Here is a 21,974-nt window from a genome sequence, read left to right on the forward strand (position 1 = left end):
CTTAAGGCTTTCTACATCCTGATGGCCTGTTTCCTTTAGACCCAGAATTTGTCAGAAACACTGAATTCTCCTGTCATAGGAAGACAAGACACAAAGGCATCATGTGACTTCGGCAATGTGAGTAACTTTGCTTCTCCCTATTTTAATTCCAGATCAATAGACATCATTATATGTCATGGACAGAGAAGCTGGGAGGAGGATATTAATATTAAAACATTATATTTTAATATATCAAATGCAAAGGTCAGTGGTTATCAGAACTCAATATAAAAATAGACAAAAACAGAAAATGGGAAAAGGACACGAACAGATGTCCACATAAAAATTAAAACAAATGACCAATCTCATTCCTAACCAAGAAATCCAAACTGAAACAAACCAACACCACTTTTTACCTTTCTGTTGGACAAAGATGGAAAAGTCTGGTAATACCCAGTGTTGGCAATGTCAAAGGGAAGTAGGTATGAGGGTCATAGACTCAAGGGGAATATGAATCGGTGCAGTCTTTTTAGATTGCAATTAGACATATAGCAAAATTATTAAAACGAAGTACAATTTGACTTATGAATTTCACTCAGAATTATCCAACAATGTACATTTATAGAGTCTAAAGGTTCACAAAAATAGATATAAATATCAAAGAATATAAGGACATTCATTGCATACACCAACCTGTCTGTCTCCAAAGTGTCAGGCTGGTATTAAAAGAAGGTCCCAGTTTGACCCCGAGCATGAGGTCAGTGCCACTCTGTCCCCAGCCCAACATCACCAACCCTATATGCAAAGTGACAGGAAGCTTTGGTGAAAGGCTTCCTCCAAGATGGCAGGAGAAGACAAAAGGATGATTCTGTTTCCTGTCTTCTGGAGATTTTCTCATCTCAAAGGCAGCCTCATTAGAGTGCAACAGAAAAATTGACAGCAAATGTCAGTCTGACTTCAGGGAAAGGTGAATTATTTAGCCAAATGACTTCCAGGGTAATAAGGAATCCCATCTTCCAACCCATAGATTTTCTCTTAGAAACCAAATGGAAATGCAGAGACTTCAGCCAACTTCTCCTACTGACTTTCCTGGGAGAAAGCAAGGAGGAGACATAAGAGCCTTGACAAGTGTCATGATTACGTCAGTACTGAAAGCTCAACCACCCAAAGTCTGTCTCTCCATAATAAAGCAATTCTGACAGTGAAATCTGAAGTTATAAGTTTGATTCAACAGAAGTTCTGACCTTCGGGAAAATTAATTTTAAATAGATATTAAAAAGTTATTTCCATTGTTTTAAATATGATCATGTTAACTTCTTTTCCAGTTAAACAGTACTTTCTCACTCCAATTTAGAACAAAAATAAAGCCACCTTTTTTGGTATTTTGGGTTTGTGAACTGAGTATCAGGCGTCTTCATCTTCTCATGAACTCACCTGGAGATCAGCTGAGTCAGGAAATGAAAGAAATTACTCTCCTGACGAGAGCAGCAGGTACACTTAGGGCCTTCACATGGCAACTACACACACAAACCAGCTTTGGAAGCACTGGCTAGCTACGTAGACAAGCAGCAAATTATTGGTTGAATCAGATTTCTTTAATTTGATTATGTATGTCCCCCTAATTTTCTTATCGCATGGACCCAACCTCAGAATTTTACAAGGACTCAGAGCTTACCATGATTCTCGAAATCTCTGATAATCAGTCCCAGTCAGTATCTTCTGCAGAAGAAAGTTATAACACTCTTACCTTCCGCTCAGCCTGCGGAAGGCACAGTAGCCAAGATCATGGGTTTTGGGTTCAAGCAGGCCTGGATTCAATTTCTGGTTCTGTCATTAATTAGCTGCTGTGACTTTGGAAAAATTATTTCATCTTTTTGAACTTTGGTTATTTCATCTGTTAATGATTAATAATCATCTCACAAATGCCTAACAATGGTTTGAATTAAATGAGATCTTGCAGCATAAAGCATTTATCAAAGTGCCTGGAATATAATAAGGGCTCTACCAATGTCAACTATCACTGTTATTAGAGGAAGATGCTGCTGATGAATTAACGTGAGCTGAGGGGAGTTGTGTCAATCTCTGTAAAATAAGGCAGTGTTGTCTAAAGGCCAGATTAGCTAAGCAGAGGAGCCTTGTTCCCTAAGTTCAATTTCCATGGTAGGGAGTTTCTGCTGGAACAATTAGAGTCTGGCTGGGAAATCACCACAGAGCTGCCCTCTCCATCTGGGTTGGCCTGGATAGGTAATGAGTTCTCCACCGGTGAAGCCATCCACGGAGAAGGTTGACAACCACCTGCTGGTAGAGAAGATTCAAACATCAAACAGGAGTCAAATTACATGAAACTTGGTGTCCTTTCCAACCCAAAGTTCCCATCATTCAAAAAATAGGAAGCTACATGTTCTAAACTCCCCAGGAATCAGTCCTTGCTGTCATAACCAAGTGATCACCTAGAAAATCTTGAGTCAGTTTGCTTGCCTGTCAGACCCTCAGTCCATTCAGGCTAAGGAAACATTTCTGCTAAACCACATCTGAGTCTTGCAGGCAGGAGGATGGTGAAGGACCACTCAGATGCTTTTCCAGATGGACCACTGGCTGTGGCTGGCAGATGCATATGCACCTGGCCACATCACCCAGGAATTCAAAATTGAATTCCAGGCCTGGGGTTGGGACTTGAGAAAAAGAGCCAGCAGCCAGTTTCACTGGTGAAGATCCTGGCAAAGATTAATGGGGGCTGAGAATTTCACTGACAAGAGTGGCTCCTCAGAAGCTTTAATGACATATAGGTTTCCTTTTTTTTCAGTGCCTAATTTGGTTTCTCATGAGGAATTGAACACCAGGTCCCGGGGAGTCAAGGAGGAAGATGCCATTGCCAAAGGTAACATCGCCAGGTGGGAATAAACCAAGGCCTCAATCATTGGCTCACTGTGTCAGCTCTAGTGCCCCAGGTTCTAGCAATGGCCCCACCATCTGATTTCACTTTATTGAGATAGCCTTGGGGAAATTTCTGCACCTTTAGGGCCTGGTAGCTGTCCCTGCCCACACTGCTTCTATGCATTTCTTCTATGATTTCTGATTCTCAAAGTAACTTTGCAAAATGGCTTTTATGAGTTCTAATTGTATTTACTAACCAACATCACCTCTTTTCTCAGATGAGGAGACAGGCTCAGGATGATGAGGTGACTTAAGATTACACATGCATTTTCCCAGCTGATGGCAGTGGAGTTCTGAATATTGGGTAGAAGCAGTAGAATAAACACTGCCTTTGGAATCAGACAGTCCTGAGTTCAAATCCTATTCATCATCTTTGTGATCTTCAACAAGTTACTTACTCAATCTGGACCTCAGATTTTCTAACTATAAAATGGGGATGAAAATAGAAACTAATTCATAATCTTGTTGGGAGAACTAAAATGACTTTTGAATGTGCAGTGCTGAGAACAGTGCCTGAGCTTGGCCAACCTTGGAGAAGAGTAGCCCTGGGTAGTGACTAATAGGATAGGGAAAAGAATGGCTTTGTAAGTGGGGAAGGATTAAGAGCTCAGTCACCCAAAAGGAGAGGCAGATCAAAGATCAGTCTTCTGCCCTGCCCTCCTTCGGGTCGCCCATCACCCAGGCTTGATATTCCTCTCTTTCAGTGTTGCCCATTGACCACGATCAGACTTCAGCAGAGTTGTTTTGAGGTCCTGCATCTGCCCCAAATAGGGCATTTCAAAACAGACAGAAAAGCAAGAGAAGCTGAAGGTGGGAGCATAAAGTTGCTAGTTTCCTGGGAGGCATAGCAGCAAAAAAGGCTCCTTATGCTGCATCCCCCTCCTGACAAATGCCTTTGGCCTTCCCAGCAGCGGTCTCTGCCACGAGCCAGCCTTGGTCTGAGCTATACATTTTCCCTTGAAGGATGACCTCAGCACAGCCTATAGAGGGAATAATAATGACTGGTTGGGAGTACTGATGCTGTGTGTCATCCCAGGCTCTGCTCTCTTACAAGCAAGAAGGTCTCTAACTCCTTTAAGACTAGAGAGACAGCACTTCTGTAGCTGACCTAGGCAGCCTTCCTGAATGCTGGTGCACTCCCTGGGCCAGCTGAGCCTCAAGTTCTTATCCCAATGTTAACTGGTGTCCAGCAAGGTCAAGGCACTGGTGAAGGGGTGCAGGGGAAGGGAAAGGTGAGGTGGGCAGTGGGTTCAGGCTCCTAGTTCTCTGAGCTCAGCCCAGAGGGGGTGATTAGACAAGTGCACAAGAAAGCCATAAAATAGGCTACTTGTAAGAAATGCCACTGGAGAGTTGAAAAGAGGGACACAGTGCTTCTAACTGTGGGGACCCCAAAGGTCCTTGTTGGGAAAGTGGAATGCAGGCTGGGCATGTGTTGGGATGGGGTAGGAAGGCTCTACAGATTGCATGAGCAAAGAGGCAGGACGTGTTGGATGGTTCAGTCTGCCTGGAGTGTAGGTGCCTAATGGGAGTTTGTGAGAGAGGGTGCTCAATTACAGAGGAGTCTGAGCACCAGGCTGAACCCCAGGGCCTTCCAGTAGGTAATAAGAAGAGTCTGGAAGGCATGGGGCAGCCTGGATGAGAAGGAGTGCAAGCCATGTGTGGCTATCTGGGTGAATTGAAGTATCTTTCCACTGTCCCCTTGTCTTAATGCAGTACCCACTGGGTACTGCTCAGGTGATGTGAGCAGAGCGCCCTGATATTAGTGGGAGGCAATAGGCCTGCAGGACTTTGGAATTCTTGGGTAAGACCCAAGATATGCACTCCCTCCCTCGTCCCCTCTATGTGAGGGGAAGCCCTGCCTACCCCAGAGCTGCCCCAGGTACTGCATACTTGATGGACAGCTTGGTCTGGTGGCATCCCCAGCGGGCCCAGAACAGGAAGAACCAGTTCTAAGCTGTCTTCTTCCTTCCACATTTAGGGAAATGTAAGCAGTGTTTTTTCACCCATTGCCTTACTCAACAGACTGACTTAAATAGGCTTCTTTTTCAGATGAAGACCTGGTCCTCATCTAATCAGAGCCAGATGCCTATTATCACGAAGGTTCTGATTTGCATCAGGGCTGGCCCATCTCAAGAAGCTCCCTGGCATCTCTGGGATGCTGGCACTCCATCTTGTTCCCTAAGGGCCAAGAGGTGAGCTCCATGCCTATCAGAGGTCAGAGGCTCCACTCAAACCAGAAACTGCTCTGATGCTTGGTTGAGCAAAGCCTTCTCCCCGGCCGGCATCATTTGGTCACTGTTTGCAAAGGTGGCATCTAGACAGCCTTGTGCATTGCTCCTGGTTCCGCCTGCCACATCCCTGGCAAGTATTGGTCAGCCTGCAGATAAAACCTATTATGGGCTCAGAGTGGCTGATGCTGCAGATGCAACTTGAATGCCCAACATGGCTCATAAATAGTGGCAGTCATCAGAAGTTCCCTGTGCCCTGCACCCAAACTCAGGAGGGCAGCAGGAGGTTGTTCCAAGATCAACAGCAACCTGAATAGGTGACTCCACTCACTCTGAGAGTGGAGCTTCCATTTAATTTAAGGATTTATTGAGCATCTGTAAGAACCAGAACCCAGGCTGAACTTAGAGGTACCAGAAGCAGATACTGCCCCAAAAAGGTCACAGTTAATAGTTTAGTAGTAAGACAGGATTGTAGAGGCTGATGACATGAGGCCTTTGCATATATATTCCCTCCATCTGGAAAACCTTTCCCTCACCTCTTTGCCTAAATAATACTACTCTTCCTTCTGCTTTCAGCTCAATGGGATTTTTCTTGCAGATGCTCTTCTGCCTTCCACAGCTCAGGCAAATTCCCCAATTATATACCCTCATGGCCCATATTCCACTCATCAGCTGCATGTGTCATTGTTGAAAATTAACAATTATCTGTGTGTTTATTTTATTAATGTTTGTCTACTCAGCGGGGCTGAACAGGAACCAGGCCCCTTCCTTTGCCATGAAATGTTCAGTGCCTAGCACAGTGCCGGGCATAGTGAAAACTCAGTAAGTATCTGTTGAGTAATCACATGAACAAACAGGTGAGGGAAGGCAAGGCCACTGCCTGAATGCTGCAGATGGAAAGCTGAGAGCATTTAGAAAGCTGACAGGCAAGGAGAACCTTGAAGAATTGGCAAGCCTTTGACAGGTGGAGATGGGAGTGCTGTATTCCTAAGGAGGGGAAAAACAGGAACAAAACCTCAGGGGTAAGGAGGCATGGCTTGTTTGGGGAATATCAAGGAGTCTGGAGCATGAGGAGGGAAAGAGCAATGAGAAATGAGGGGGAAAGGCAGGTGACAGAGAGTGAAGGGCCTTGGGAGCCAGGCTCAGAGCTGGGATTGTCAGGGTGGCTGTGGGGTCCTATTGCTGGAAGGGAAGAGGGTGACTCAGGGGGACCAGTTAGGAGCTAATGAGATGTGGGCTGCAGGGCTGGCAGTGAGAATCAGGGGGATCCAACTAAGGAAACAGCTCTGGTTGATCTCTTAGCCAGAATGGGATTGGGGGAAGTAATGAGCAGCTGTGTGGCCCTGGGGGAGCCAGGCTGTTGGCCTCTGAGCTTAGACAGCCAGATGGCCACTGCCCAGCTCTGATGTTCTGGGACTGTAAAGGTGACAGTGAACATCCTCCTCACTCATATGGTCTGTGGTAAGAAAGATGAAGGTGGCCGGATTCCCTGTTGCATCTGTTGGGGAAATGTGTGGGACATCCTCCATTTGTCCCTGGGGACCCAGTCTCCATCCTGCTACCCCTGTTCTGAGCCTTGGGTGGCTGATTCCTTGGACAATGTCAGTGTGGCTCAGTTTTTTGGTTTCCAGTTGGGTTCAACTAATGGAAGTTCCCAGCAGGAGGCTGGTAGTGGGAAGACAGTGAGGTTGGGGACTGAATTCCCTCAGTCTCCTTCTGGTCTCCTTCTGATTACCAATGTTGGCAATTCATTAGACTTGCACTGCACCTATATTGGAATTGGGCAAAATGTAGGGTCAGACAAACAGAAGTGAAGTGGAAGGAAAGAAATGCCCAGGCAGACCAACGAAAAAATCCAGCCAGGTAGAGAATTTTACATGTGTCTGCCACTGGCACAGTGAGATGAGACAGGGTGAAATGGGCTGGATGAGCAGCATCTCCCTGCCCTGGGGGTTCTCCCTAGCTGCTATAGCTCTCTGAGTTCTGATAACCCCTCCCTCACTTTACCCGTTAGCCCTGAGGTGCTTCCCTCTCAATCCTATCCAGAATAACACAGAATGCTGGGCCATAGCCTCAGAGTTTCTGATTCATTAATTCTAGGATAAGGCCCAAGAACATGCATTCATAATGAGCTCCCAAGTGATGGTGATGCTGCTGGTCCAGGGACCACACTTTGAGAACCACAGTCCTAGACCTTTGGTTCCCAGCCAACAAGTAAAGAATCCTTAAGTGACTGGAGAAATTGCAGGAGCTCAGAATTCCTGAATCTATGTGCACTATTTGAAGTCTGAATAAATATTTCTTAGATATAAATGCATTACCACTTTTCAAATTAATATAAGTGCTGTTGTTATAAATATTTTTAGAGTGCTGTGTGTCTTTTTGTGAGTGTTAGAGTGCTAGAGTGCTGTGTTAGAGTGCTATGTGTCTTTTTGTGAGTAAGTATATTCTCAATGAATCAATAGTGCAAATATAGCTATAATCGGGCGGGCCATGGTGGCTCAGCAGGTAAGAATGCTTGCCTGCCATGCCCGAGGACCCGGGTTCAATTCCCAGTGCCTGCCCATGTTAAAAAAAAAAAAAAAAAAATATATATATATATATATATATATATATATAGCTACAATCATCAGGGGATCATCCAGCTCATTTCACCCTGTCTCATCTCACTGTGCCAGTGGCAGACAAATGTAAAATTCTCTACCTGGCTGGATTTTTCCGTTGGTCTGTCTGGGCATTTCCTTCCTTCCACTTCACTTCTGCTTGCCTGACCCTACATTTTGCCCAATTCCAATATAGGTGCAGCGCAAGTCTAATGAATTGCCAACGTTGGTAAAAGAATGTTTATGTTGGTATAGAGCTGAGATGATCATTCTTGCAGATTTGGGCAGAATTACTTTTAAATTGGCTTTCTTTCTTCTGGGTTAGGACAGCAGAATTGGGAGGACTTTAGAAATTATTTGGCAGCCAATTTGTTCTTTTGAAAGGCAGAGAACTGTAGCTGGATTCAAGGCTCAAGGCACTTAAATTTTGATGTTAATTCAAGGGTCCCTGGGTCACTTTATTTTCAGTCTTTGTCTGGTTTCTGTCTGAAGAAACATATGCATACCTATTTGTTTTCATTCTTCTCATTTAAGTGTGTTACTGTTTTGCAAAAAACTAGGAAACCAAATTCCGACCCATTAATGTCTTATTCTGTTGTTCTCTGTATTTATAGAGCCCTTTATACTTTCCTGTTCACTCTTCTCTACAAACCCTCTGTTTAATTTTCACTTCTGGAGGGAGTGTTGGACCAGTCAGATCCTACCCCATTTCCGAGCATGTAAGGAGATATTGTCTGCCGTTTGTGGAATAGCAGAGGATGATTTGGCTCCTGACTACTCAATGGGCATTTGTAGGATGGGGATGGGAACAGGAAGGAAGGGAGAAATGAGGAATCAAATAGAACAGAGAAGGGTAGGCAGTTGTGAGTAGACTCAAGAGTTCAGCTTCTCCCAGACCAGTGATAGGACTTTGAAGGGCCTGCAGGAGGCCTCATCTCCAGCCCTGAGGGAAGGTCTGAGCTTGTGGGGAGGAGACTATGCTTTTGTCTTCTGGAGTCCCAAACAAGGTTGGGAAATATATGTGAGGAACCTAGTCTGAACCCAATCTGAGATCTGGCTAGCAGATCTCTCTCTCATTTTCTCTTCCCTCTCCTCCCTCTCTCTCTCTCTCTCTTTCTGTATTTTCTCATTCATCTATTTCTCATATGTTTTTTGCTTTTTGGACCATTGTATCATCAATCACCTATTCTATTTGTCTGAACTCCATCTCCAGGAAGCTGTGTATGCTCTGAATCAGCGTCCACTGTATGCTGCTGATTCTTCCATAGCCAGGATCCATGGGTCCAGGAACCAAGGGGTGGAAATGGGAGTGGCACCACTCACTATTACTCCTAGTGATCCACTAGGGAAATTTTTGCTTCCTGTCCCTATGACCTTGACCTCTATTGGTCTACACGTTTTAGTTCCAAAAGGGGGAGTGCGTCCACCAGGAGAAACAACAATAATTCCACTGAACTGGAATCTAAGACTGCCACTTGGTCACACTGGGCTACTCCTGCCCCTGGATCAACAAGCCAAGAAGGGGATTACATCATTGTCTGGGGTGATTGATCCTGACTATCAGGGGGAAATAGGACTGCAGCTACACAATGGAGGTAAAGAAGAGTTTTCCTGGACTATAGGAGATTCCCTAGTGCGACTTTTAGTACTACCATGCCCCGTGATTAGAATCAATGGAAAACTGCAAGAACCCACCAAGCAGGACTACCAATGGCTCTGAAACTTCAAGAATGAAGGTTTGGGTCATCCCACCATGCAAAGACCCACAGCCAGCTGAAGTGCTTGCTGAGGGTAAAGAGAACATGGAATGGGTAGTGGAAGAAGGTAGTGATAAATATGAACTATGACCACGTGATCAGTTACAGAAACAAGGACTGTAATGCTCTTTGGTTCATGTTGTAGTAATTAAGTTGTAAGGTATCAAGTTAAGAATGAATATTACCCAAGGACTTACACCCTATCCTGGGGAGATTTACTGTGTTTCTGGTTGTGTGCAGGACAGTTAAGTATTGTTAGGTGAGGGAAAAAAAAGTGTCTTTTATTATTTTTTATTTAGAAAATTAAGTATAGTTTAAAGTGTTGTATATAGCTGCCAAGTTGATGGGGTGAAATGTCATGGTCAGGTTCATTTGTCAACTTGGCCAGGGGGTGGTACCTGTTTGTCTGGTTGAGCAAGTGCTGGCCTTCTGTTGCTATGAGGACATTTCATAGCATTTTCTTGATCATGTTGGCTGCATCCACAGCTGATTCCTTTGCAATCAGCCAAGGGGAGTGTTTTCTGTAATGAGTGATATTTAATCTAATCAATGGAAGGCTTCTACGGAGGATTCAGAAGAGACAGCTTCTCTTCTCTTCCTGCTTCAGCCAGTGAGCCTCTCTTGTGGAATTCGTCCAGACCCTCCATCAGAGTCAGCTTCACAGCCTGCCCTACAGATTTTGTACTTTACATTTCCACGGTTACATAAGGCACATTTATAAATATTATATTTATGGATATTTCCTGTTGATTCTGTTTCTCTAGAGAACCCTAACTAATACACCATCTAAAACCTTTATTTACCCTTTCCTTTCTTGACATCCATCTCTACTTGTGTGTTTCTAGTGCTAAGAACTGAATAGATAATACATCGCTCCAATTCAGAACAAAGGTCTTCTGCCAAGTTCTTTCTTTGCCTCTGAAGCTATCGTAACAGCGCCTGTTTCATATCTATCTGCATTGTCTCATTTCGCTGTCCCAGTGGTATTTAATTTTTCATGATTAACATATCTCCTTAGTATCCCTGTAAGGATCTCAGGGAACAGCACCAACATCTCTGGAGCCCATTCCCTTCACCAGCATCTCATCCTCAACCCCTGCTGCCAGGCCCTGTCTGTAGGTTCTCAGGAAATGGGTGTGGGAGTTTGATTCTCCTCCCAAGTGCACACAGGTTCCTAACCTTCACTGTCCAGCAGTACTCCTTCACCATGGGGTGGCACAGCCAAAGGTGTCTTGAGCCAACTTTATCACCTAATAATCTCCATCATCCACTCTCTACCCCAGATACCCCAAGTAAATATATGCTAAGCGAAAAGAACACCCATTTAGCAGAAGTTGGTTCATGCCAAATCTCTAGACACTCACACACCCACCAGTTTTCCACCCAACCCTTTTCTACACAGAAATTCTGGACTGGCCCCATTCCAGCTATTTCATTATTTTGTATTCACCAAGAACAAACAAACATAAATTTTTTGAGTAATGATTGAGTGTCAGGCCCTTAGCTAGGAGCTAGCAACACAGAGAAGATGACCACATAGACCTTGACCTCAAACACAGCTTGGTCCAGCAAAGGAAAATAAGTCTACAAATAAATTTAAATAGCCATTCAGCACAAAGTATAGTTTAATGCAGGTTACAAGTGATGGAGCCACAACAGACCACACAAAAATAAAAATAAAGTATGCTAGTAGAAAAGAACCATGATAGAAGTATTTAGAAGATATACACATTGTTGCAGGTTGGGTTTTCCCAGAAACTGACTCTGGGATGTTCATTAGGGAGTGCTCTTGGGATTGATGCCTGTGGAATGGAAGGTTAAGCAGGACTGGGTAGAGGAAGAAGTCCAGCTGCAAAGCAGACTCTACATCACCACTGGCCAACCCCACAGGGGTCTGGATCTAAAATAACTATGTCAGAATGGTCCTATGTTAAGCTGAAATGACGATGTTTATAGCCTTGCGTTGATCAGTCATTGGATGTGGGCCACCCCAAGAAGAGTGTGACCTTAGGTGAGATGGCTCTTTCCAGCTGCAGTGGTCCCTGACGGGGCTGACACTTGAAGGCTGTCTGCAGGCAGCCATCCCATAGCCAAGGCAACAAGTCATTTTTAAAAGGGGGAAATGGATGAGAAAAGAACTGGCTAATTTGTAAGCAGAAGCATATGGAATAGAGACAGCCAGAAGTTCAGGGCTTTGCAGTCATGAGAAAACACCACCTCTTGTAGGAAACTGTCTTTCCCCTATTATTGGCTCTATTCTTCAATAAATAAAAGACAAAATGGATTGCTGTTTTTATTTGTGGGGATCTGTGACTGCTGTGACAAACAATCTCCAAATCTCAAGGTTTAATTTAATTAAAGTTTCTTTCTCAGACACAATCCAATTCTGAATATTTTTAATTTTTAAATAAGACCCAATGAAACTTCTCAACTAAATGCAGTGAATCAACTTTGGGACAAAAAACAGTTCATTGACCATACCTTCTTATGCAAGCCTGAAAGCCTCAAGGCAGCTAGCATTAAGTTGAGAAGGAATAGCACCAGAATGCAAATAAAAAATGAGGAAGGATTGAGAATTATCACTCAGGAAAAAAAAAACTTTGGGTGCAGTTACTGAAATGTGGAATTGATTGGAAGCAAATAGATCATAGGCCTCCTAAGTGTTTGAGAGAATTATATTGCCAAAGAAATCAGGAGACTGTATTTAAAATGGTCTTTGACTATGCATTTGGATATCCTGAAACTTGAGCTAGGTGCAGTGAGTAAATGGGATTTCAGTTATTCTCACTGAGGAGGGATAAACAAGAAGGGGATGCAAATGAATGGTCTGCAGTGCTCTGGTCCATTTCAGAGCCCCCTTGCTATAGGTGGGCCCGGTACCACCAAAGGATCTGGTGCCACCAAAGGATCGTGGACACGTGACACAAGCCACTTCCAGCCTGGGTCCCCGAGCCACTCATGAGGTCCACACTGCTCCGTTGCTTGACAGTCAGATGCAGGAAATCTAAGAGGACCTCAAAGTCCTAGAAGGTGGTGGAGCCGCACAATGAAAGGGGCCTTGGTCCCTGAATGGATGTGTATACAGATGTGTATACATCCCCTATCTGTATTGGACTGTCTGAGAAAGAAACATTCGTTGAATTAAACCCCTGAGATTTGGGGATTTTTTGTCACAACAGTTAACAAATCCTTACTCACATAGACAGTGATTTATTTTATTTGGGAAAGTGGAAGAATAGTGCCCAAAGGGAAATACATTTTCTTAAAAGAGGTAGAAAAGATTTCTCATTATCCAGTCTTTGGCTAATGTCAAGAAAATGCAACCAATAAAAAACACTGGCCTAGTAGTCACTACCAACTATGAACCCATCAAGTTTCTTCCTGGCTCTAGTTTCTTCATTTATAAATTGAAGTCTGAAGGAGAAGCCTCTGAGGTCTTTCCTTGCTTGACCTTCTAGAATTTTCTAGAACCAAGATTCAGCCCCTGAAGAGAGGTTGCTGAAGCCTCTGTTATTTTATTTATTTTATTCTGAATTTTCATTAAGTAGCATCACATTTGGGAGGCAACATGGGGGAGAGTGAAGAGTGAACAAAAGTAGAAGGTGTTGTTCAATGGAAGCCTAAGACTTCCACTGTCATTGGTTCCACAGATGAGATACATTCCTATAACCTAAGATAGGGCTGTTCTGTCATGCCTGTGGTATGGCAGAACAGAACAAACGTGCCAGTGCCTGATGCGTTTCTTTCTTTTTTTTTTTCCATACCCCCCACCCCTTCCCATCACCGATCACCAACATTTCACTCTAAATTTCTTTTATCTCTATTTTATTTATGTATTTATTTATCTTTATTTCCTATTTTATTTATTTCCTATTTATTTATTTATTTATCTTTATTTCCTATTTATCTTTATTCCATACGTTTTACTCGTTTGTTGATAAGGTAGATAAAAGGAGCATCAGACACAAGGTTTTCACAATCACACAGTCACATTGTGAAAGCCACATCATTATATAATCATCATCAAGAAACATGGCTACTGGAACACAGCTCTACATTTTCAGGCAGTTCCCCCCAGCCTCTCCACTACATCTTGACTAACAAGGTGATATCTAGTTACTGTGTAAGAATAACCTCCAGGATAACCTCTCGACTCTGTTTGGGATCTCTCAGCCATTGACACTTTATTTTGTCTCGTTTCCCTCTTCCCTCTTTTGGCTGAGAAGTTTTTCTCAATCCCTTGATGCTGAGTCCCAGCTCATTCTAGGGGTTTTCTCAATCCCTTGATGCTGAGTCTCAGCTCATTCCAGGTTTTCTGTCCCACATTGCCAGGAAGGTCCAGACCCCTGGGAGTCATGTCTCATGTAGACAGGGGGAGGGTGGTGAGTTTGCTTGTTGTGTTGGCTGGAGAGAGAGGACACATCTCAGCAAAAAAAGAGGTTCTCTTGGCGGTGATTCTTAGGTCTAATTTTAAGTAGGCTTGACCTATCCTTTGTGGGGTTAAGTTTCATATGAACAAACGCCAAGATTGGGAGCTCAGACTATAGCTTTGATTGTCCACACTGCTTGTGAGAATATCAGGAATTCAACTTGGAGAAGCCTGATGTGTTTCTTAATTAAAGTTGTGATTGGAGTCATATAAACTTAACCAAAACTTTTTAAACATTAAGTGAGAAAATCTGGCACCCATCCTCTCTAACTAACATTTCAAATAGTAATTTAAAAAAGGTCATTTCTTGATCACTCCATAGGTGTAAGTATGAGTCTGTATATCACTCCCAGCCCCAATCAGAAGTACTGTGGTTTGTGAAAAGAAAAATATTTTAAAATCTTAAAATATATTTTTAGTTTAAAAAGTCACGTATAATTTTGAGTTCCTCACATTCCACAAACTTTGTGTCAAATTTAGTGGTTTGTTTTCAAAGGCTGGGTCTCTGGAGAGCAGTCATCCCTCTCAGGTGCTAACCCATCTGTTCCCCAGGGTTCTGGCTACAAAGATCTGCCTCAAGCAATTCCAGTCAATTATGCCCTCCACAACTGGGAATTTTTTTAGCACAAATCTTAAAAACAAACACACTTAACATTACAATTGTTTGCCAAAACTAAAAACACCCAACCTTATGGAGGAAAATATATGAAGCAATATCAAAAGACATATAAGTGCTTTGATGCTGCCCTGGTGCCTGGCAGGGACGTGTAGCATGGTGGTTCATCTCCTGGGCAGGTTCATAAATTCTGACTACCATCTGCCAAACTGTTTGTGACTTCGGAAATTAGTTTGGTTCCCTGGGTATAGTTGCTTCATCTATAAGATGGAAGTGATGGTGACAATCACATTACCTCCCTCACAGGCTTGCGTGAGAATGAAGCATGATGGTGAATGGGGAATGCAGGGAGCGCCTAGCACATAGTAAACGTTCAGTAAATGTCAGCATTGTTATCCCATCCTGCTGAACTCACGCTTACTTCCCTTCCTCCACTTTAAGAACTTCTAACTTTCCCCTCGTTGAAACTTCTGTTGCTGCTGAGCTTAGTTGCAGCTCCTGCTTGCGCCCTGGGAGCCACATTCTCCTGTCTGGGTCCCGCTGCTTGCGGTCAGCGCCATCATGACAGTTCTGCCAACCCCAGGGGCTTGTGCTGCTGCATGTTTCTGCCTGGATGCAAATCAGTTTCCTTTATGTGTATTAGATCTTCTTCCTTTGCTTTCGTTTCACAGCTGAGATCAGAAAGGCATGTCTTTTGTGGGGTGCGGTGTTCTTCACCTGCCATCATCAGTCCAATCATCTCCCTAAAATTGTATGCTCTTTGAGGTTTGTCTTCTTTTAAAGTCATTTTCAGCGACGGACTCAAAACCTCTTATTAAATACCCATTGTTTTTGGATGTTACCCATACATAACAGTGCAAGAAACTGTTCTGTTCTCAGGAAGCTGACAGCCCATTAAAAACATTTATAGGTTATTATTTTATTTTTTTAATAAACATGTGATGTTCACTGATTTTGTATAAACTATGTATATAATTAATCAAGGTGATTTTGATACACTCTTTATTTGTTAGTCTTTGGAAATTTTAAGGGACAAACTATTAAGCTTACAGACTATGGTAAAACTATGGAAATAGGTACACTGAAAATATAAGGACAAAATGATCCTGCTCCTTCTGTCTTGGTTTTAGGGGCTTGTATTAGTTAGGGTTCTCTAGAGAAACAGAATCAACAGGGAACACTTGCAAATATAAAATTTATGAAAGTGTCTCACATGACCGTAAGAACGCAGAGTCCAAAATCCACAGGGCAGGCTGCGAAGCCGACGACTCCAATGGATGGCCTGGATGAACTTCACAGGAGAGGCTCACCAGCCAAAGCAGGAATGCAACCTGTCTCCTCTGAGTCCTCCTTAAAAGGCTTCCCATGATTGCATTTAGCATCACTAATTGCAGAAGACACTCCCCTTTGGCCGATTACAAATGGAATCAGCTGTGGATGTAGCTAATGTGATCATGACCTAATCCTATGAAATGTCCTCATTGCAACAGACAGGCCAGTGCTTGCCCAATCAGATGAACAGGTACCACAACTTGGCCAAGTTGACACCTGTCCCTAACCATGACAGGGCTCTTGGCCTAGATCCTGGCATTTGTAGGCCCTGGAATAAGCTTAACTAGCCCAGCAGGCATCAATATTGAAAGGCCCCGGGATGTATGAGATGTCCTCACATTTCCCTTTCTTCTGCTCTTGCTCATCTTCTCCTGTCTTGACCTGGGCTCAGGGAAATGTCTAAATGCCAAGCTCCCCAAAGAAGGAGTACTCTAAGCAAGGTTTCCTGCAGTTCCTGCTGAAGAGGATGAAGTAGCTCTTTTCTCAGTTAACTTTGTCATTAGCAAACCCAGATGATCTGAGCTCATATGTGTGTGTATGGGAAAGGCCTTGCTGCTCTGTGCAGGAGGAGAAGCCACATTGGGCTGGCAAGTTTGTGCTGCGTCTAATGAGTATATGCACACCTGGAGTCTTGATTGGGGTGTCTTCAGCCTCTCTGACTCTCTCTTTTAAAGACTTTGGCTTGAATTTTCACATTATCCCAACCAATATCCAAACTGATTCTCAGTGAGCCATGCAAGGAGGAAACCTCTGTTTTATATCATGTCAGAGGTGGGACAGACCAGAGGTAGTCCTCCAACTTTCAGCACAGGCTCAGACCCAGTGTCCAGACGCTAGTCCAGTTCTTCTCATTGTGAGCTGCCCTTCAAAGAGCTTTGACCTTTTTCTCTGCTTTATAGGATCTCCTGACTCCAAACCCCTGGGCAGAACTTTTGGGTGCTTCAATGGCCATCGTCCCCATCTTCACATATCCTGAGTTCCCTTGAAGGAGATTGTGGATTGTGGAGCTGTTGGGGTTGACAACTGTTGGGGTGTGGGCCTGGCATGGAACAAGAAAAAGTGTGTTGCTAATTTAGGGTTGAAAAAGTGAGGGCCCCAAATAAGGCAGTAGCCAAGTGGTTAGTATGGTTAGGGATGCACCATGGGTTAAAGTGGCCAAATTCCATGGTTTTCAACCCCAACTCTAGAATCAGATACTTTCCCCCAACTATCCCTTCCTCTTCACTGCCTCCTCACCTCCATACTGGTTCTGGGGCTCTGCTCATGGCTAGCACACAACCCCACTCACTGAGGAGTCACTTCCTATAATCGCCAACTCTGATCCCTACCCGCCCCTCCCAGGCCTCTTTCTGTGGGCACTATTGTTTTAGAAACAACATTCTTGGGGGCTCTTATGGAAGTGTGTTGCTAATAATAAGAGTCTGAACTGCAGGTGCATCCCCCACTGTGTCCAGCATCCTCTCAGATCATTTGTTAAGCCTGTTTCAGAAGTCTAGACGGAAGTGATGCATTTTGCTGGATCCCGGGATGATGGCACTGGTTGCCTTAGAGCCTCTTTTGCTCCCCAACAACTTCTCCATTTTCATTGCTTTCCTGGCCTTTGAGAACCTCAACTCTGTATCTTTCCACACAAGTCCCTACTTTATGGAGAAATGTCAATTATTGAATCAATAAAAGAGAGGTGTGCTAATTCACGGGGCATTTTAAGGCAGAACAGGAGCTGGTACTGAATGTTCCAACAGAAATTAACAAGGAAAAAGTGTTGGGATGGGCAATGAATTAACATTTGTTCTTTTCACTTTTTTGAGATGGGATAGTAAATTAAATGTGAAACTATTTCAAAACAGAGAAAGCTTCAGAAGTGTGATGCCAGAGGGGACCGTGCTTGTTACAGAGAAACAAGGTGAAGACGTAGCTTGTTGCTCCTGAATTTGGGCCACTTGCTCAGAGGCTATTCCATCACCTCACTCAAGTTTTTAAGAAATTTCAGTGGGATAAAGGTGAGTCTTGGGTGGCTTTGCCACCTCTGGGGCCCATCACGCCTTGGAAGGGGGTGATAAAGGGAGGGAAGAGAGGGAGAGAGGAATCCTTAAACACTGTTATCCCCAAATAGAAGGAGGAAATAGAGGGTCTTATTTTCATGAGTCATACATAGACGGTCCATCTTAACAGTAAAACTAGAGAATCTTATGTTTAGAAAGAAAAAGTAGAGCGTACTTGGTCCTGTCCCATCTAACAATGTATAATCTCTTCTGTCACCTCTTTGATAAAAGTCTTCCACTTAAGCACCTCTAGTAGTAGTCACCCACTACTTGCCAGAGCAGCATATTACATCCTCGTCAATACTAGGGAATCTAATTACTTTAGAATGAACTGAATTCTGCTTCCGTGTAACGTGCATTCTAGCTCAGAACACAGAGCCTCAGAGCAGAGTGGTTGCTCCTCCCCAGGATTTCCTTCCAATCCTTGAAGATAGTTGTTAGGTCATTTTCCCCATACTCCTGCCCTAAAGAACCCCCAACCATTCTTCAGATGACCTGGTTTTCTGCTCCTTACTATCTAGAGACAGCTCAGCATTTCATTGTTCCTCCTACAAGGTGATGCCTAGAGCCTCACCTGAGCCTCCTGATGTACCCCAAACTGCCCAGCAGTGAGCAGACTTCCTCTTTACTCTGGGCATCATCCCTCTCTTAGAGCCAGGGCAGCCTGGGCTTTCTAAGTAGCTCCTCACACGGCTGATATAGCCGGCATCTGGTCAACCATTCTTCCGACACGCTGATCCTCTCTCCTGCCTTATAGGCGTTGGTCATAGTCATGCTTGAGAGTTGAGAGGAGGAGTCTAGTCTGCAGCTCCCTCCGCTCAGAGTAAATATTCAAAGTTGAACAGGGAACCAGAAGTTGCAGAAGGCACCAGCTCCAGGAACTTGAGAGGGGAAGAGTTGTGAGGAGTTCCAGGAACTTGAGAGAGGAAGAGCTGTGAGGAGCTAATCATGCACGCATTGATTTATTGCTATGCCTTCAGCCTGCCACTGCACTGGAATGATGACCCTGACCTGCGGCTGTTAGTGGATAGTCATGGGGCTTTTTTTTCTTCTGTCCTCAGAATCTATTACACCAATGAGTGAGTAGAAGAAATGCTGTGACATGCCAAGGCTCCTATGACAAGCCAGTAGCAGAGTTAAGAGCAACATCTTTATCATGCTCCCCCTTCTCATGACCTCAAGTGAGCCCAAGTTCAGCTGGGTCTCTGGTAGGATGGCGCATCTATGTTTATGGCACAGGGCAACATTCAGAAGAATGAGCTCATTGGAATCTACATCCCCTCCCCACCCTCCTCTTTACCGTTAACCTGAATGTGAAGCTTTAGGTCTTACATAGGCAGATCATTTGTGTGAAAGGAGAATTGGATGGTACAAGGGTAGACACTCAACTGTTGATTCTAGCAGGGTTGGTGTGCTGGTTTGAAAGGAAGTATGCCCCCTAAGAAAAGCCATGTTTTTTTTTTTTTTTTTTTTTTATTAACGGAAAGAAAAAAAAGAAATTAACACAACATTTAGAAATCATACCATTCTACATATGCACTCAGTAATTCTTAACATCATCACATAGATGCATGATCATTGTTTCTTAGTACATTTGCATCAGTTTAGAGGAACTAGCAACACAACAGAAAAAGATATAAAATGTCAATATAAAGAAAAGAAATAAAGTAGTAGTAATAGTAAAAAACAACAACAACAAACAAACCAACAAGCAAACAAAAACAAAAAAAAACCCTATAGCTCAGATGCAGCTTCATTCAGTATTTTAACATGATTACTTTACAATTAGGTATTATTGTGCTGTCCATTTTTGAGTTTTTGTATCTAGTCCTGTTGCACAATCTGTATCCCTTCAGCTTCAATTACCCATTGTCTTACCCTGTTTCTAACTCCTGCTGAACTCTGTTACCAATGACATATTTCAAGTTTATTCTCGAATGTCCGTTCACAACAGTGGGACCATACAGTATTTGTCCTTTAGTTTTTGGCTGGATTCACTCAGCATAATATTCTCTAGGTCCATCCATGTTATTACATGGTTCACAAGTTTATCTTGTCTTAAAGCTGCATAATATTCCATCGTGTGTATATACCACAGTTTGTTTAGCCACTCTTCTGTTGATGGAGATTTTGGCTGTTTCCATCTCTTTGCAATTGTAAATAACGCTGCTATAAACATTGGTGTGCAAATGTCCGTTTGTGTCTTTGCCCTTAAGTCCTTTGAGTAGATACCTAGCAATGGTATTGCTGGGTCGTATGGCAATTCTATATTCAGCTTTTTGAGGAACCGCCAAACTGCCTTCCACAGTGGTTGCACCCTTTGACATTCCCACCAACAGTGAATAAGTGTGCCTCTTTCTCCGCATCCTCTCCAGCACTTGTCATTTTCTGTTTTGTTGATAATGGCCATTCTGGTGGGTGTGAGATGATATCTCATTGTGGTTTTGATTTGCATTTCTCTAATGGCCAGGGACATTGAGCATCTCTTCATGTGTCTCTTGGCCATCCGTATTTCTTCTTCTGGTAGGTGTCTGTTTAAGTCTTTTTCCCATTTTGTAATTGGGTTGGCTGTCTTTTTGTTGTTGAGTTGAATAATCTCTTTATAAATTCTGGATACTAGACCCTTATCTGATATGTCATTTCCAAATATTGTCTCCCATTGTGTAGGCTGTCTTTCTACTTTCTTGATGAAGTTCTCTGATGCACAAAAGTGTTTAATTTTGAGAAGCTCCCATTTATTTATTTCCTTCTTCAGTGTTCTTGCTTTAGGTTTAAGGTCCATAAAACCACCTCCAGTTGTAAGATCCATAAGATATCTCCCAACATTTTCCTCTAACTGTTTTATGGTCTTAGACCTAATGTTTAGATCTTTGATCCATTTTGAGTTAACTTTTGTATAGGGTGTGAGAGATGGGTCTTCTTTCATTCTTTTGCATATGGATATCCAGTTCTCTAGGCACCATTTATTGAAGAGACTGTTCTGTCCCAGGTGAGTTGGCTTGACTGCCTTATCAAAGATCAAATGTCCATAGATGAGAGGGTCTATATCTGAGCACTCTATTCGATTCCATTGGTCGATATATCTATCTTTATGCCAATACCATGCTGTTTTGACCACTGTGGCTTCATAATATGCCTTAAAGTCAGGCAGCGCGAGACCTCCAGCTTCGTTTTTTTTCCTCAAGATGTTTTTAGCAATTCGGGGTACCCTGCCCTTCCAGATAAATTTGCTTATTGGTTTTTCTATTTCTGAAAAATATGTTGTTGGGATTTTGATTGGTATTGCATTGAATCTGTAAATCAATTTAGGTAGGATTGACATCTTAACTATATTTAGTCTTCCAATCCATGAACACGGTACGCCCTTCCATCTATTTAGGTCTTCTGTGATTTCTTTTAACAGTTTTTTGTAGTTTTCTTTATATAGGTTTTTTGTCTCTTTGGTTAAATTTATTCCTAGGTATTTTATTCTTTTAGTTGCAATTGTAAATGGGATTCGTTTCTTGATTTCTACCTCAGCTTGTTCATTACTAGTGTATAGAAAAGCTACAGATTTTTGAATGTTGATCTTGTAGCCTGCTACTTTGCTGTACTCATTTATTAGCTCTAGTAATTTTGTTGTGGATTTTTCTGGGTTTTCTACATATAGTATCATATCGTCTGCAAACAGTGATAGTTTTACTTCTTCCTTTCCAATTTTGATGCCTTGTATTTCTTTTTCTTGCCTAATTGCTCTGGCTAGAACTTCCAACACAATGTTGAATAATAGTGGTGATAGTGGACATCCTTGTCTTGTTCCTGATCTTAGGGGGAAAGTTTTCAATTTTTCCCCATTGAGGATGATATTAGCTGTGGGTTTTTCATATATTCCCTCTATCATTTTAAGGAAGTTCCCTTGTATTCCTATCTTTTGAAGTGTTTTCAGCAGGAAAGGATGTTGAATCTTGTCAAATGCCTTCTCTGCATCAATTGAGATGATCATGTGATTTTTCTGCTTTGATTTGTTGATATGGTGTATTACATTAATTGATTTTCTTATGTTGAACCATCCTTG

At 43.0% G+C, this 21,974-nt stretch overlaps 1 pseudogene; it reads right to left on the bottom strand.

Annotated features, from left to right (window-relative positions):
- Nucleotides 1-21,974, bottom strand: part of LOC143648929 (CCAAT/enhancer-binding protein gamma-like) — a 73,307-nt pseudogene that overhangs the window by 12,165 nt on the left and 39,168 nt on the right.

Source organism: Tamandua tetradactyla, chromosome 10, assembly GCF_023851605.1.
Source record: "Tamandua tetradactyla isolate mTamTet1 chromosome 10, mTamTet1.pri, whole genome shotgun sequence".
Lineage (NCBI taxonomy): Eukaryota > Metazoa > Chordata > Mammalia > Pilosa > Myrmecophagidae > Tamandua > Tamandua tetradactyla.